The following is a 14,152-nucleotide window of genomic DNA, read 5'->3' as shown; positions in this document are numbered from 1 at the left end:
AGCTGGACTATAAGGAAGGCTGAGCGCCGAAGAATTGATGCTTTCGAACTGTGGTGCTGGAGAAGACTCTTACGAGTCCCCTGGACTGCAAGGAGGTCAAATCAGTCCATCCTAAAGGAAATCAACCCTGAGTGCTCATTGGAAGGACAGATAATGAAGGTGAAGCTCCAATATTTTGGCCACCTAATGCGAAGAGAAAACTCCCTGGAAAAGACCCTGATGCTGGGAAAGACTGAAGGCAAAAGGAGAAGGGGACGGCAGAGGATGAGATGGCTAGATAGCATCACGGATGCAATGAATATGAACTTGAGCACGCTCCGGGAGAGAGCGCAGGACAGGAAGGCCTGGCGTGCTATGGTCCATGGGGTCACGAAGAGTCGGACACGACTGAACGACTGAACAACAACAACAACAATTTTCTCTGCACTGTAGCTGATCAATGGCTCCAGCTACAGACCCTATTCTGAGACATGCAATCTGTCTGGGAAGAAGAAACACTGATGTTATATTTAGCATTCAAAGCCCAATTGCAATTGGTATTTTATAGCTGCTGCTACTGGCAACCATGGTATGAGAAGCAGATGTTCACATTTTCAGGAGTTTCTTCTCTGGAAGGGTAGTATATAAGATTTAATGAAGGGTTTTTGGTTTTTTTTTGCTCTGCTTCCTATAAAAAGATCCCTGGGTTCCACAGAAAAGTTAATAGGATCTGTCTGTCACAGTGATAGGGAGCTCAGTTCATCTTACTCAAGATATTATTCCCTGGGCAATATTGTAGTTTGCTATTTTAGTGATTTGCAAAATAAGCAGGCAGCTTTATATACTACCAGTATGTACAAAAATCAGTTAAAGAATAATATGTATATTATGGACATGGGAATTATCTTTGGTACATTCTTGATGTTCCCTACAAATATTCATAGCTTTTGAGGGATGAATAATTTGACATAACAATTTTAAAAAAACAAGCTGTCAGGCAAATCAACGAATGACCCACTTGTCAGTCAAACTGTATAATATGAAAATACAACTGTTATAATTATAACAATGGAGATACCTATGAGTATAAAAATCCAGTGATATATGTATTACTAAAAGGCTTTACAATTTTGGAGATGCCTATGCACACTTGCCTAGGAGTAACTCTATTGAATACAGTGGTAGTTTCTTCTGTGTAAACATGCTTAGGATCGGACTGCACACGTACTAGTTATTTATTAGGGCAATCTCAGATTTTGTGTGTCTTTCCCTCCCCAGAGAAAACTATAATTTGAGATTTTAATGTTCCTGACATTTTCTAGTCTGTGCTTAAGAAAATCAAGAAAAAAAGGTCAACTTAAAATGTCATTTTTTTGTGTTGTTCTGACATACTGAATAGCCCTGCTTTACAATAGAAATGATAATCTTTCTGGCATTTGTATTTTTTTTAAAGAAACCATTAAAGTATTCTGTTAAAAATTGCCAAAATTTTGGATTTTTTAAATTCTGGTTTTGAAAGTAAGCTAATTTAGAAAAATATATAAATCTACAGGAGAATGTGACAAACAGCAACAACAACCCAAGAGTTCAAGCTACCTTTTTTTTGCATCCTGAGTATAAAGGGCTTGGCAACAAATTCCTTGGGTAGATAAGAAATGTCAACAGAAGTATAGATAATTGTTATTTTATTTATTTATTTATTTATTTATTTAGAAGCTTTATATTCTGCTCTACATCAGAATCAAAACAAAATCAAAATACAGAATTAAAATATTTGAAATCAACTATTACATCATTTATTTATTAACGTATTTTAATACATATGGCTATTAATTAGATACTAGCACATTTATAGGACATTTGAATGTGTTCAAAGAGCATCACATACATTATTTTAGTAATACATATAATAGGAAAATATAATATAATTAATATAATATAATAATGTAATATAATAATAATAATAATGTAATAATAATAATAATAATAATAATGTAATAATGTAGGTCAGTATTATCCCTACATTGCAAATGGTGGATCATGGTGGTGGGTGTAGAAGAGCTGAGGGTAAGAGAAATAGTGGCTCACTACAGCCACCAGTACATGGACCAGGTGAGATCTGAAATGGGGATTTCTCACTCTCTTAAACTGCAGTCCTATACCCATTTGCCTGGGGGTAAGCTCCGCTGAATTCAAAGGGACTAGCCACAATGTCAATCCAGCTCTTTTTAAAACATTTGTTCTTCCAGTATATAGCACATAAGTCGTGGTAAGACAAACAGAGCAGGGACAAAATGCTGAAAATGCCAGCCTATTTTAGCTTACAGCTCTTCCTGCCAGTAAGTAAGCTTTTGGAGAGGAATTTCAACCTTTTAGAATGGGGGGAAAACATGCAAAAGCCGGAAAAACACTAAATGAATGGTGGTCAGGGCAAAGGGGTGGAGCCATGGAAAGAAGGCGTGGCCAACTGGGGAATGCCTGGGGGCCATATTAGTACACCAAGAAGGCCAGATTTAGCCCATGGGCCTGAGGTTCCCCACCCCTGCTATACTGGAACCTCACTGAGGATTGCCTTTTTGTTATGCTATGTCAAGGGCTCCTTGGAGGCCTCTTTTAGTCTAATTTAGTAGCCAAGTCCAGACACAGACAAAGGGATTCCTTTCAAAGCTTTATTCTTCTTTTATAACTTAACAACTCTACCGTTTGCAACTAGATCTGAGCAGCACAGTACCTATGCCCTAAGTCGGAACAGTTGGTCCCTGTTTGAAAGGGAATTACTGGCAGACCCCTGAATTTAAGGACTAGGGAGAGTCCCTCCCCTTTTCCCTTGGATCCTCTGGGCACAGCCATTGTTTGCGCGCCAACCAGGCACTACTCCTCCTTTCCGCGCCCTCCATCTGGCGCCGCTCTCTGCGCCGGCGTCGCGCATCCACCAAGTCTGCTATCTGCACTCGGTCACTCCCTGGACTGCTTTCTAAGCTAGGAATGCTGGTGGGAGGAATCTCCGTCAGCTGTTGGCCCTGGGAAAGAGGAGCACGCTCCTCTCCCAGGAGCGACTGCTCTTCCTCAGAATCAGAACTACTCTGGGACTCCATGGGCTCAGTGTCCACCCTGACATGCTAGATGTTGTCGTAGGAATGTACGAATCCCTTACCTCCGGGTCCAGTGGGGGGGTCCGGCAGGGGGGGGAGGCGATCCGTTCCCCCCCCCCCAGAATCCGTCCAGGCCAGCTCCGCTCCGCAGCAATCCTGCGGATCCGACTGCCGGCTCCACTTCGTTGGTGATATGGCCAGCCGCCATTGCCGTGCCGTATCACTGGGGTAGGGTAAGTGAGTCTCCGGATACAAATGGCATACTGGGCGCCATTTGTGGCCGTAAAGCTGGTAGATTAGCCTAAATGCAGCCATTTACGGCTGCATTTAGGCTAATATACCAGCTTTACAGCTGGAAATGGTGTCCACTCCGCCATTTGCGTCCCTGTTTTTTGACATGATAGGCTACGCAAATATTTGCGTAGCCTATCGCGTGAATAGGGACACAAATGGCGTCCACTACGCCATTTGCGTCTGGAGAGCTTGCTAATGTACCAGCTTTACGGCCGCGAATGGCGCCCACTACGCCATTTGCGTCTGGAGACTCACTTACCCTACCCCACGGCAGTGGCAGCCAGCCGTATCACCAGTGAAGCGGAGCCGGCAGCTGGCTCCACAGGATCAACACTACAGGGGAGCCGACCTGCACAGATTCCGGGGGGAGGCAGAGGTGAGTGCTCCGTTCTGCCACGGGTCCCAGTGGGGCTGGATTTTTGGAATCTGGCCTCATTGGGGTCCGTGGCAGAATTCTTGCCCATCCCTAATGTTGTGACAATATACAGAAAGGCCCGGCCGCCACAAGGAAGTATTAACTTTGCATGTGAAAAGTTACCATGGTTACATGTGGCGGCCACTTATGTTTGAGATGCGGCCAAACGTAGATCTACGAAGAGCTGCTCTGCCCATTAACTTTTGCATATAGTAACAGCTGCAAAGTGCCCTTGGTGGCCTCTGGGTAATGACCAGCTCCTGCCCTGCTAAATCCAGTCCCCTTTTCCCAAATAGGTAATTGGCTTTGTCAGGTCTGACAGTGCCAATCTTCTTGATTGGCAATGGAAGGCACACACAGCTACCCACTGGCGTGGCTTGATCAGGGCCAGGGGGTGTGATCTACTCCAACAACTGTGAAGAAAAGAAAACAGAATAAAGGAAGCTACAAGGGCCTGCGCTGTCACAAGGAGGCTGTAAATGGTAAAGAATCAAAACTAAACATCTCCAAATAATATTTAATCAGTGTGAGAATGCGGTAAATAAATATATGACTTCCCTACCAGTAGAAGAAGGGTATATATTTGAAGAGAACTGGAGAGAGCTTAATTGTTCAGAAATATAATTCATATTCATGGGTTTGAAATATGTTCTGTTTCTATTTCAATTGTGTTCAGCTAGGGCAGGGGTGGGGGATGTGTGGCCCTCCAGATGTAGCCGAACTGCAGCTTCCATCAGCCCTAGCCACTGTAGCCAATGGTGAGGGTTGATGGGAGTTGCAATCCACCACCATCTGGAGGGCCACATGCTCCCCACGCCTAAACTAGGAGATTATTTTTCAACTGTGCCTCCCAAGGAAAACATCAAGCAAGTGGGATACCAACCTGGCCCTATCCATCGGCCAGAGAAGGAGCTGATGCTCCCATGTTTGCTTTTTTCTTCCCTCCCCATTCCTTTTTCCTTTTGTATCATGTCTATTGATACAAAATCAATAGACATGATACAATCCCCTATTCTTCAGCAAAGGAGATCGTTACCTTGTCGTGGTGCTGGAGCTTGAGCACCTCAATGACGCCATGAGCTAAACCGTGAAGGGACACCCAAGACGGGAAGGTAATGGCAGAGAGGTCAGACTAAATACAATCCCTGGGGAAGGTAACGGCAACCCACCCCAGTATTCTTGCCATGAAAACTAAATGGATCAGTACAACCAGAGATATGTCAGTATACCATTGGAAGATGGGACTCCCAGGTCGGAAGATGGTCAAAATGCTACTGGGGAGGAACAGAGGATAAGTTCAACGATGTGATGACGCAGCTAGCTCAAAGCTGAAAGGATGGCTAGCAGCCGATGGTGCTGGTGGTGAACGACGAATCTGGTGTTCTAAAGATCAACACACCATAGGAACCTGGAATGTAAGATCTATGAGCCAGGGCAAATTGGATGTCGTTATTGGGGAGATGTCAAGATTAAATATAGACATTTTGGGTGTCAGTGAACTGAAATGGACTGGAATGGGCCATTTCACATCAAATGACCACCAGATCTACTACTGTGGACAAGAGGACCACAGAAGAAATGGAGTAACCTCCATAATTAATAATAAAGTGGCTAAAGCAGTGCTTGGATACAATCCAAAAAATGACAGAATGATCTCAATTCGAATTCAGGGTAAGCCATTTAACATCACAGTGATCCAAATATACGCCCCAACCACAGATGCTGAAGAAGCAGAAGTAGATCAGTTCTATGAGGATCTGCAGCACCTACTAGATAGTACGCCAAAAAAAGATGTTATTTTCATTACAGGAGACTGGAATGCTAAAGTGGGTAGTCAAACAACACCTCGAATTACAGGCAAGCATGGTCTGGGAGAACAAAATGAAGCAGGACATAGGCTGATAGAATTTTGCCAAGACAACTCACTGTGCATAACAAACACTCTCTTCCAACAACCTAAGAGATGACTTTATACATGGACTTCACCAGACGGTCGACACCAAAATCAGATTGACTACATCCTTTGTAGCCAAAGGTGGAGGACATCTATGCAGCTGGTAAAAACAAGACCTGGAGCTGATTGTAGTTCAGATCACGAACTTCTTATTGCACCATTTAGAATCAGACTAAAGAGAATAGGGAAGACCCACAGATCAGTTCGATATGAGCTCACTAATATTCCTAATGAATATGCAGTGGAAGTGAAGAATAGATTTAAGGGACTAGATTTAGTAGATAGGGTCCCGGAAGAACTATGGACAGAAGTTCACAACATTGTTCAGGAGGCGGCAACAAAAAACGTCCCAAAGAAAAAGAAAACCAAGAAGGCAAGATGGCTGTCTGCTGAGACACTGGAAGCAACCCAAGAAAGAAGGAGAGCAAAAGGCAACAGTGATAGGGGGAGATATGCCCAATGAAATGCAAAATTCCAGAGGTTAGCCAGAAGAGATAAGGAATTATTTTAAAACAAGCAATGTGCGGAAGCGGAAGAAGATAATAGAATAGGAAGGACAAGAGACCTCTTCCAGAAAATTAGAAACATCAGAGGTAAATTCCAGTCAAAAATGGGTATGATCAAAAACAAAGATGGCAAGGACCTAACAGAAGCAGAAGAGATCAAGAAAAGGTAGCAAGAATATATGGAAGATCTGTATAGGAAGGATAATAATATCGGGGATAGATTTGACGGTGTGGTCAGTGAGCCAGACATCCTGAAGAGTGAGGTTGAATGGGCCTTAAGAAGCATTGCTAATAACAAGGCAGCAGGAGATGACGGTATCCCAGCTGAACTGTTTAAAATCTAGCAAGATGATGCTGTCAAAGTGATGCATGCCATATGCCAGCAAATTTGGAAAACACAAGAATGGCCAACAGATTGGAAAAAATCAACCTGTATCCCCATACCAAAAAAGGGAAGCACCAAAGAATGTTCAAACTATCGAACAGTGGCACTTATTTCACATGCCAGTAAGGTAATGCTCAAGATCTTGCAAGGTAGACTCCAGCAATTCATGGAACGAGAATGGCCAGATGTACAAGCTGGGTTTAGAAAAGGCAGAGGAACTAGAGACCAAATTGCCAATATCCACTGGATAATGGAGAAAGCCAGGGAGTTTCAGAAAAACATCTATTTCTGTTTTATTGACTATTCTAAAGCCTTTGACTGTGTGGATCATCACAAATGGTGGCAAGTTCTTGCTGGTATGGGGATACCAAGTCATCTTGTCTGCCTCCTGAGGAATCTGTATAATAACCAAGTAGCAACGGTAAGAACAGACCATGGAACAACGGACTGGTTTAAGATTGGGAAAGGAGTACGGCAGGGTTGTATACTCTCACCCTACCTATTCAACCTGTATGCAGAACACATCATGCAATGTGCTGGGCTTGATGAAGCCAAGGCTGGAGTTAAAATCGCTGGAAGAAACATTAACAATCTCCAATATGCAGATGATACCACTTTGATGGCTGAAAGCGAGGAGGAGCTGAGGAACCTCATGACGAAGGTGAAAGAAGAAAGTGCAAAAGCTGGGTTGCAGTTAAACCTCAAAAAAACCAAGATGATGGCAACCAGCTTGATTGATAACTGGCAAATAGAGGGAGAAAACATGGAGGCAGTGACAGACTTTGTCTTTCTAGGCGCAAAGATTACTGCAGACGCTGACTGCAGCCAGGAAATCAGAAGACGTTTACTTCTTGGGAGGACAGCAATGACAAATCTTGATAAAATAGTGAAGAGCAGAGACATCACACTGACAACAAAGGTCCGCATAGTTAAAGCAATGGTATTCCCCGTAGTAACCTATGGCTGCGAGAGCTGGACCGTAAGGAAGACTGAGCGAAGGAAGATAGATGCTTTTGAATTGTGGTGTTGGAGGAGAATTCTGAGAGTGCCTTGGACTGCAAGAAGATCAAACCAGTCCATACTCCAGGAAATAAAGCCAGACTGCTCACTTGAGGGAATGATATTAAAGGCAAAACTGAAGTACTTTGGCCACATCATGAGAAGACAGGATACCCTGGAGAAGATGCTGATGCTAGGGCAAGTGGAAGGCAAAAGGAAGAGGGGCCGACCAAGGGCAAGGTGGATGGATGATATTCTGGAGGTGATGGACTCGACCTTGGGGGAGCTGGGGGTGGTGACGGCTGACAGGAAGCTCTGGCGTGGGCTGGTCCATGAAGTCATGAAGAGTCGGAAGCGACTGACAGAATAAACAACAAAAATCATGTCTATTAGATTGGGAGCTATGGGACTGCCTTATCTTTCAAGATCTGTACAGCACCTGGAAATTTTAGTGGCTTTATAAGCGTTAACTCATCATCATCATCATCGTCGTCGTAACAATAATAATGATAATAATAATGTGGAACTGCAGTGGTATGGAGGAGTGATCCAACTCGAATTCAGATAAATCATAAAACAATTATTATGGAACTGCTGGGTCCGCAGACTTGGCAGGTTTGCACAATCAGATAAGCCATCGTGGTGTGTGATGGGCAGTTTTTTGAATACTGAAGCTGTGGCCACAGCTTGTTGTGTTGCCCGAACCAGAGCAGCAGCAGTTATGCAAGGTTTTGAAAACCCTCGCATTACCCTAGAACAGGCCATGGGTTATGCGTGGGTTGTTTAACCCTTGCATAATCCCTGCCTCCTGGGTTTAGGTGACGTGACAAGCCACAGCCATGGCTTGAATATTCCTAATGGTTACCGGCACACCCTGGCATGCCCCACAGCCCACCGTGGCTTAAACAAGTGGGCCACCGTGATCATGTGAATTGGGTCACTCTGTTGGCTTTAATTTATTTCACACTTTGGAAGAATGTTTCCTGGCAGGGGCCCTTTCAAGGACCTAATCCCACCATCATCTCATAGCACAGGAATCTAATATCCCCCCCTTCTCATGACGTTACCATGTGAAAACATCAAGAAATGCTATGTGGCAAATCGTTTCTTGGGAGTTTGGTAGAAGGCATAAGAGCCACCCATGGTGTAGGTCATCCTCCATCACAAGAAAAATAGTAGTGCACATTCCTGGTGGTGGATGATGCTGGTGTGGAAACTTCCCACACAATCTGGAACCTTATGAAGGCATTACACACATGCATGCACACACATAGGTTAGCTCACCACAGGAACGGGCTACGCTGAATATTTATTTATCCATTCTAGCATTTCATGCAGCTGCATGACTGGATACAGCCCTGAATCTGATCGTGTGACGCTGCAGTCATCGAGTTAAAAATATGCTTAGACTGCGAAGGGCCGGGGAACCTGAGGCCCAGGGTCCCAATCTGGCCCTCCTGTGGTCCCAATCTGGCTCTCCTTTAATCCCAGGTGGCCACACCCCCTTCTCTTTTCCCACCCCCTTTCCTCTAACCACTGAACGTTTGGTGTTTTCCCAGCTTTTGTGTGGGTTTTTCCCCATTCTAAAAAGGTTGAAATGCCTCTCCTAAGGCTTTGCTACTGGCAGTAAGAGCTTTAAGGTAAAATAGGCTGGTAATTTTTGTATTTTTTGCCCCACGCTTTTTGCCTTTGGCCTCCACCCCCTACTGTAATGCGGCCCCAGAGAGCTTTTCCGAAATTGAATTTGGCCCTCGGGTTGCAAGAGGTTCCCCACCCCTGTCTTAGAGGATTTGTGAACCAGACCTTAATCATCCATACACACCCCTCCCTGGATTAATGCATAACCCCAGATAAAACATAATATAAATGGCTTTCATCTTGAACCCAGTCCTGAACTCACTTGAAATCCACAGGACCTAGTACAGGTATGCATGTATACCTAGCTACTCCCTCCAGACGTGCATGATTTTTCTAAAAATCTGACCCTAACACTTTCTGTATAAATCAGTGTTCACAATGGGGTGTACCCCAACATCTTGCAAATTTCTTCTCAAGCCCTTTGCAAATTTCTTCTCAAATTCACTGGAATTACAAAAATGTACCCTTATACAAGTGTTTAACTTAATAATATTATTTGCTACAAGGCTGTTCATATAGGTACTGGAAACAGTTCTGTACTTGAAAATGTATTCCGTGAAATACAGCATGTTTTAACATTTCGTCAGTAGATTGAGAATCTCCATTTATATCCACCAAACGGAGATGCGGACATCCTTTTTCAGCATGCAGCAATCTCAGAAAAATGGTCTTTCGCGTCCATCATATTGCCTTGTGAGGTATTTGTCTCAGAAATATGTAAAGGCTGAACACACACACACAAAATCCAAAGGCAGCTGGAAACATCAAAATGACATGAAAGGTGCTCTTTGATGATGTGTGGGCTAAGGAGGAATAGTGAAGACCCTGCATGCAAAATCAACTCACTATTGAAGAAAGATCTAAGAATTCATTCACTCCCCCTTTTCAAACGATAGCCGTAATTCATTCATGTAGCATTAACAGAGGTCTCATCACCTCTTTCCAATCACAAAGACATTTAAAAAACACAAAACTTTCTCTAATCCTTTAAACAGAGAAAGCTTTGTTTTATGGCCAAAGAGGGCCTTCAAATGACAACCCCTCTCTATTGCCACTTTAAAGAACTTTGAGAATTCCACCTAATATTGTCTTGACAACCTTCCCTAGTATTCAAAAGCTAATTAGTTAACACAAGAATTCAGGTTATTTCAGCTTATGTTATTTGTAGGGTATGAATGATTAGGATTTTGCAAAGCATGAGAGTGGGTGAGATTAAACAGTTCAGTAGTTCTGGTCTTCTCAAATGGTTCAGTATTATTCCATTTGAGAATCTGCAAAAGGGCTTTTGTCCTCAGTTTTTAAGACTCATCAAATACAGGTTTAAGAATCCCAGTGGCATTTAGCCAGTGCGATGAGCATTTTTCACTTCTTGTGTATCATTCATAATTTGCTGTACCTTAAGCATTAAAGCAGCTTCAGGACCACCTTCTCCCATACCAGCCTGCCCACACTCTGAAGTTATCAGCAGAGGTCTTTCTCGCCTGCCTGCCACCAAGGGCACTTAGGCTGGTGAGTACAAGGGAGAGGGCCTTCTCAGTGGTGGCCCTGCACCTCTAGAATAAACTTCCATCAAAGGTTCCTCAGGTCCCTCCCTTGCAGGTCTTCAGGAAAACTCCGAAGACTCACCTGTTCTCACTGGCCTTCCCTTAAGTCTGGGCTGTTAGTTTTTACTGGTAAATTTCATTTCTATTGATTTTAATTGGCAATCTCAGTTGTAATGGATTTTATTGAAACATGCTTTTATGGAATTTTTAAACGAAATGTATCCACTTTGTGTAGTTTTTATCTGTATGCCACCTTGAGAAGGTTCCACCCTTAAAGGCAGCTTAGAAATAATTCTAGATAGGTAGGTAGGTAAGTAAGTAGGTAGGTAGGTAGACAGACAGCTTTCCAGATATTATCTCACTTATTCTGGAGTTCATGTACAACAAATTGCAGAGTAAGGTTGGTTAGATTAAGTGATTGGCCTAAGGTCATCTAGTAAACTTCATGGTTGAACATAGAACACAGGAAGCTGCCTTAAACTGAGTCAGACTTTTGGTCCATCTAGCTTGGTATTGTCAGCACTGACTGGCAGTGGCTCTCCGGAGTTTCAGGCATGAGTTTTTCCAGCCCTACCTGGAGATGATGGGGATCGAACCTGAAACCTTCTGCATGCCAAGCATTGGTTCTACCACTGAGCCACAGCCCCTCCCGAAGGCTCAACTTGTTATCCACAGTACTACACTAGTTCTCCTAAGGATATTGATGCTATATATATATATATATATATATATATATATATGACAGATAACAATGTTCACGAGTCTTATTGCCCAATCCAATTAATATTTATTTAGAATTCAACTGAACTTTAATGTGACTTTCTCTGAAGAAAGGGCGCATAGAGCTGCAGCTCAGCAGCACAAGCCCATACATGTTTACTCAGAAATAAGTCCCACTGAGTTCAATGGGTCTTACCCCCGAGTAAGTGGGTATAGGATTACAGCCTAAATCACATAATCAGAATGACAGAGGACGCATGGGTGTGTGTATGTTTGTGTCATGTATTTCTTGTGGTGGCTTAGATGGGAATGTAGTGAGTATTAAATAGAAGTTCCCCTCCCCAACTTTTCTGCAGTTACTGATAGACTGAAACAACAGAGAGTCTTGTGGCACATCAGAGACTAAAATATTATTCTGGCATGGTGATTTTGATTTTTTTTCTTGCTGTGTTAATTTCTTTTATTGTTTATTGTGATTGAGATATTTTGACTTCATTTTTAAATGCAAAGTGAATTTATAATCATTTAAAAAACAAAAACATAATAAAAAATAAAATAAAACCTCAAGGGTTTTTATATTTGAAAATAACCAAATCCATGATCTGCTGTTGGAGCCGTTTTGGCTGACAAGCATTTTATTTAAAATGCTTTAAATAAATAAACAGTGAACATAAACAGTTGCCATTGTATATAAAATTCATAAACATACCCACTCTTATTGATCTCTGTTGCAGTTTTATTAGACAAAATACCATTAAAATGTCAAATGAAATAAACAGAATTGCTTTTAAGCACAAAGAACAAAGAACGGCAGTTTTGTCTTGTATTCAGTGATATCTGCTCAAAGCAGCAGACTGAGCATATGCTCTCATGGAAAGGATGTTCACCAACAAAGAGATGGTCAGTGTTATCAGTTTCAGGAGAGAGGAGAGGGAAAAGGGCTGTCACTGGCTACTAATCATGATGGTTCTATGCTACTGCCAGAAACAAAGGCAGTATGCTTCTAAATATCACCCACTGGAGAACAGAGACCAAATCTGGTTGGCCACCGTACGAAACGGGATGCTGAACTAGACAGGCAATTCATCTGAACCCGGAAGGCTCTTCTTATGTTCTTATGGAAGGTTGGTTGACATCAGTCCTGCCAAGAAGAGATTGCAAAGTGCAGCAAAACAAGACAGGTACACCCTTGATGCTCTGACAGAAGGCCAGTTTGCCCTGGAAGTTTTTTTTTAGGTGCCTGGCCTTACCACATGACCTGCTCTGCCCTACTGTTGTCCAAGAATTGTCTTTGCCAGTTTGGGTTGTTACCGCCCTGCTTTGGCCTGAGTTCATTGGTGGCACACAAGCTGGATCCGTGCTTGACTTGCCTCAGCTGCAGCACTCGCTGGTGGGTTGAAGGCCAGACACCAGGGTTCAGCAGCCCCAAATGCAGAGCAGTGCTGCAGCAGCCACCCGGCCTGTCTTGCATCACTTGTCCTCACACACCATTTTTGAGAGCAACTGCAAGAAAGGCGGCTGTTGTGAGGCTCCACCACTGAGACACTTTTGGGGTGTGCTCCACTAACTCGCTTTCCATCGAGCGGAATGGTGGGTGCACATGACAGTCCGCACTTTCTAATTAATCTGCTTTGCCTGGGACACTTCTCTAACTTGAAAAGTGATGACTTGTGTGTACAAAAGAGCAATCCGCTAGTGGTTGTGAGCAGCGACGGAGAAGAATGTCAGAAATGGGTGTGTGTGTGTGTTCAGAACCAAACTCCTCCAGTTCAAAAATTCCCCAAGACATTATGAGCTGAACCCCCAATTGTTCTCTGAATTTCTCCTTGGCTCCTAAAGGGGCATCACCAATCTATATTTCCCACACTTTTATGGATACATTGGAAAATGGCTTGGGGTAGTAAAATGCGCCCCAAACACATCGGTGTATATTTTTATGTGTGATAGATGAGGAATGGCAGATCATCTAGAAGAGCCAGTTGTTCTAAAGGTTGCAGGAGGATCACACATCGATTTAAGCACATCCAACTTATGCAGCATTTAAACATCTACCTAAAACCATGTTTTTGCAAATTGCCATAAACCAGGGGTGGGCAAAAGCCTTGGGATGCAGTTAGAAAGAAATCTTGGGGTGGTAAAATGCCCCACAACCAGAAATGTGTCTGCGGTGACAGAAGTGTGTTTTAAACTCAGAATATTAGAAAAGTATCATAGTTGTTAAGGTAAATGTTTTGGTAAAACTTTATTATTTCTAAGAGCTAACATTTTTGGTTGTTTTGGGGGTATTTCTCTAACCCCATAAGAAACCTGCATCTGGTGAGGTAAATGTTCCCCAATGAAATCTCATAATTTAGGCCAATCTACTGATACCCAAAATACTTAAGCCTGCTTCCCTAGACCAGTTTTCTTTGGGGGGGGGGAACCGTGGGGATACTGTATATCCCCAAAATAGTGCTTTGTTTTGGGAATATAAACACACCCCAAAGGCAAAATTAATAAAGTCTAGGGAAATTTTATGCCCCATGTTGTGTTTTCCCCCACAAAAGAAAACGGTAAGTGCTAAGAGGCTGAAATTTGGGGATGTTATGCAGGTGACAGAATGTCATTGGAGGGCTGTTTTGTAGGT

Source organism: Heloderma suspectum, chromosome 1 (genome assembly GCF_057233095.1).
Source record: "Heloderma suspectum isolate Gila_16-S chromosome 1, 16-S_ref, whole genome shotgun sequence".
NCBI lineage: Eukaryota > Metazoa > Chordata > Lepidosauria > Squamata > Helodermatidae > Heloderma > Heloderma suspectum.
Note: the sequence above shows the minus strand (reverse complement) of the source record.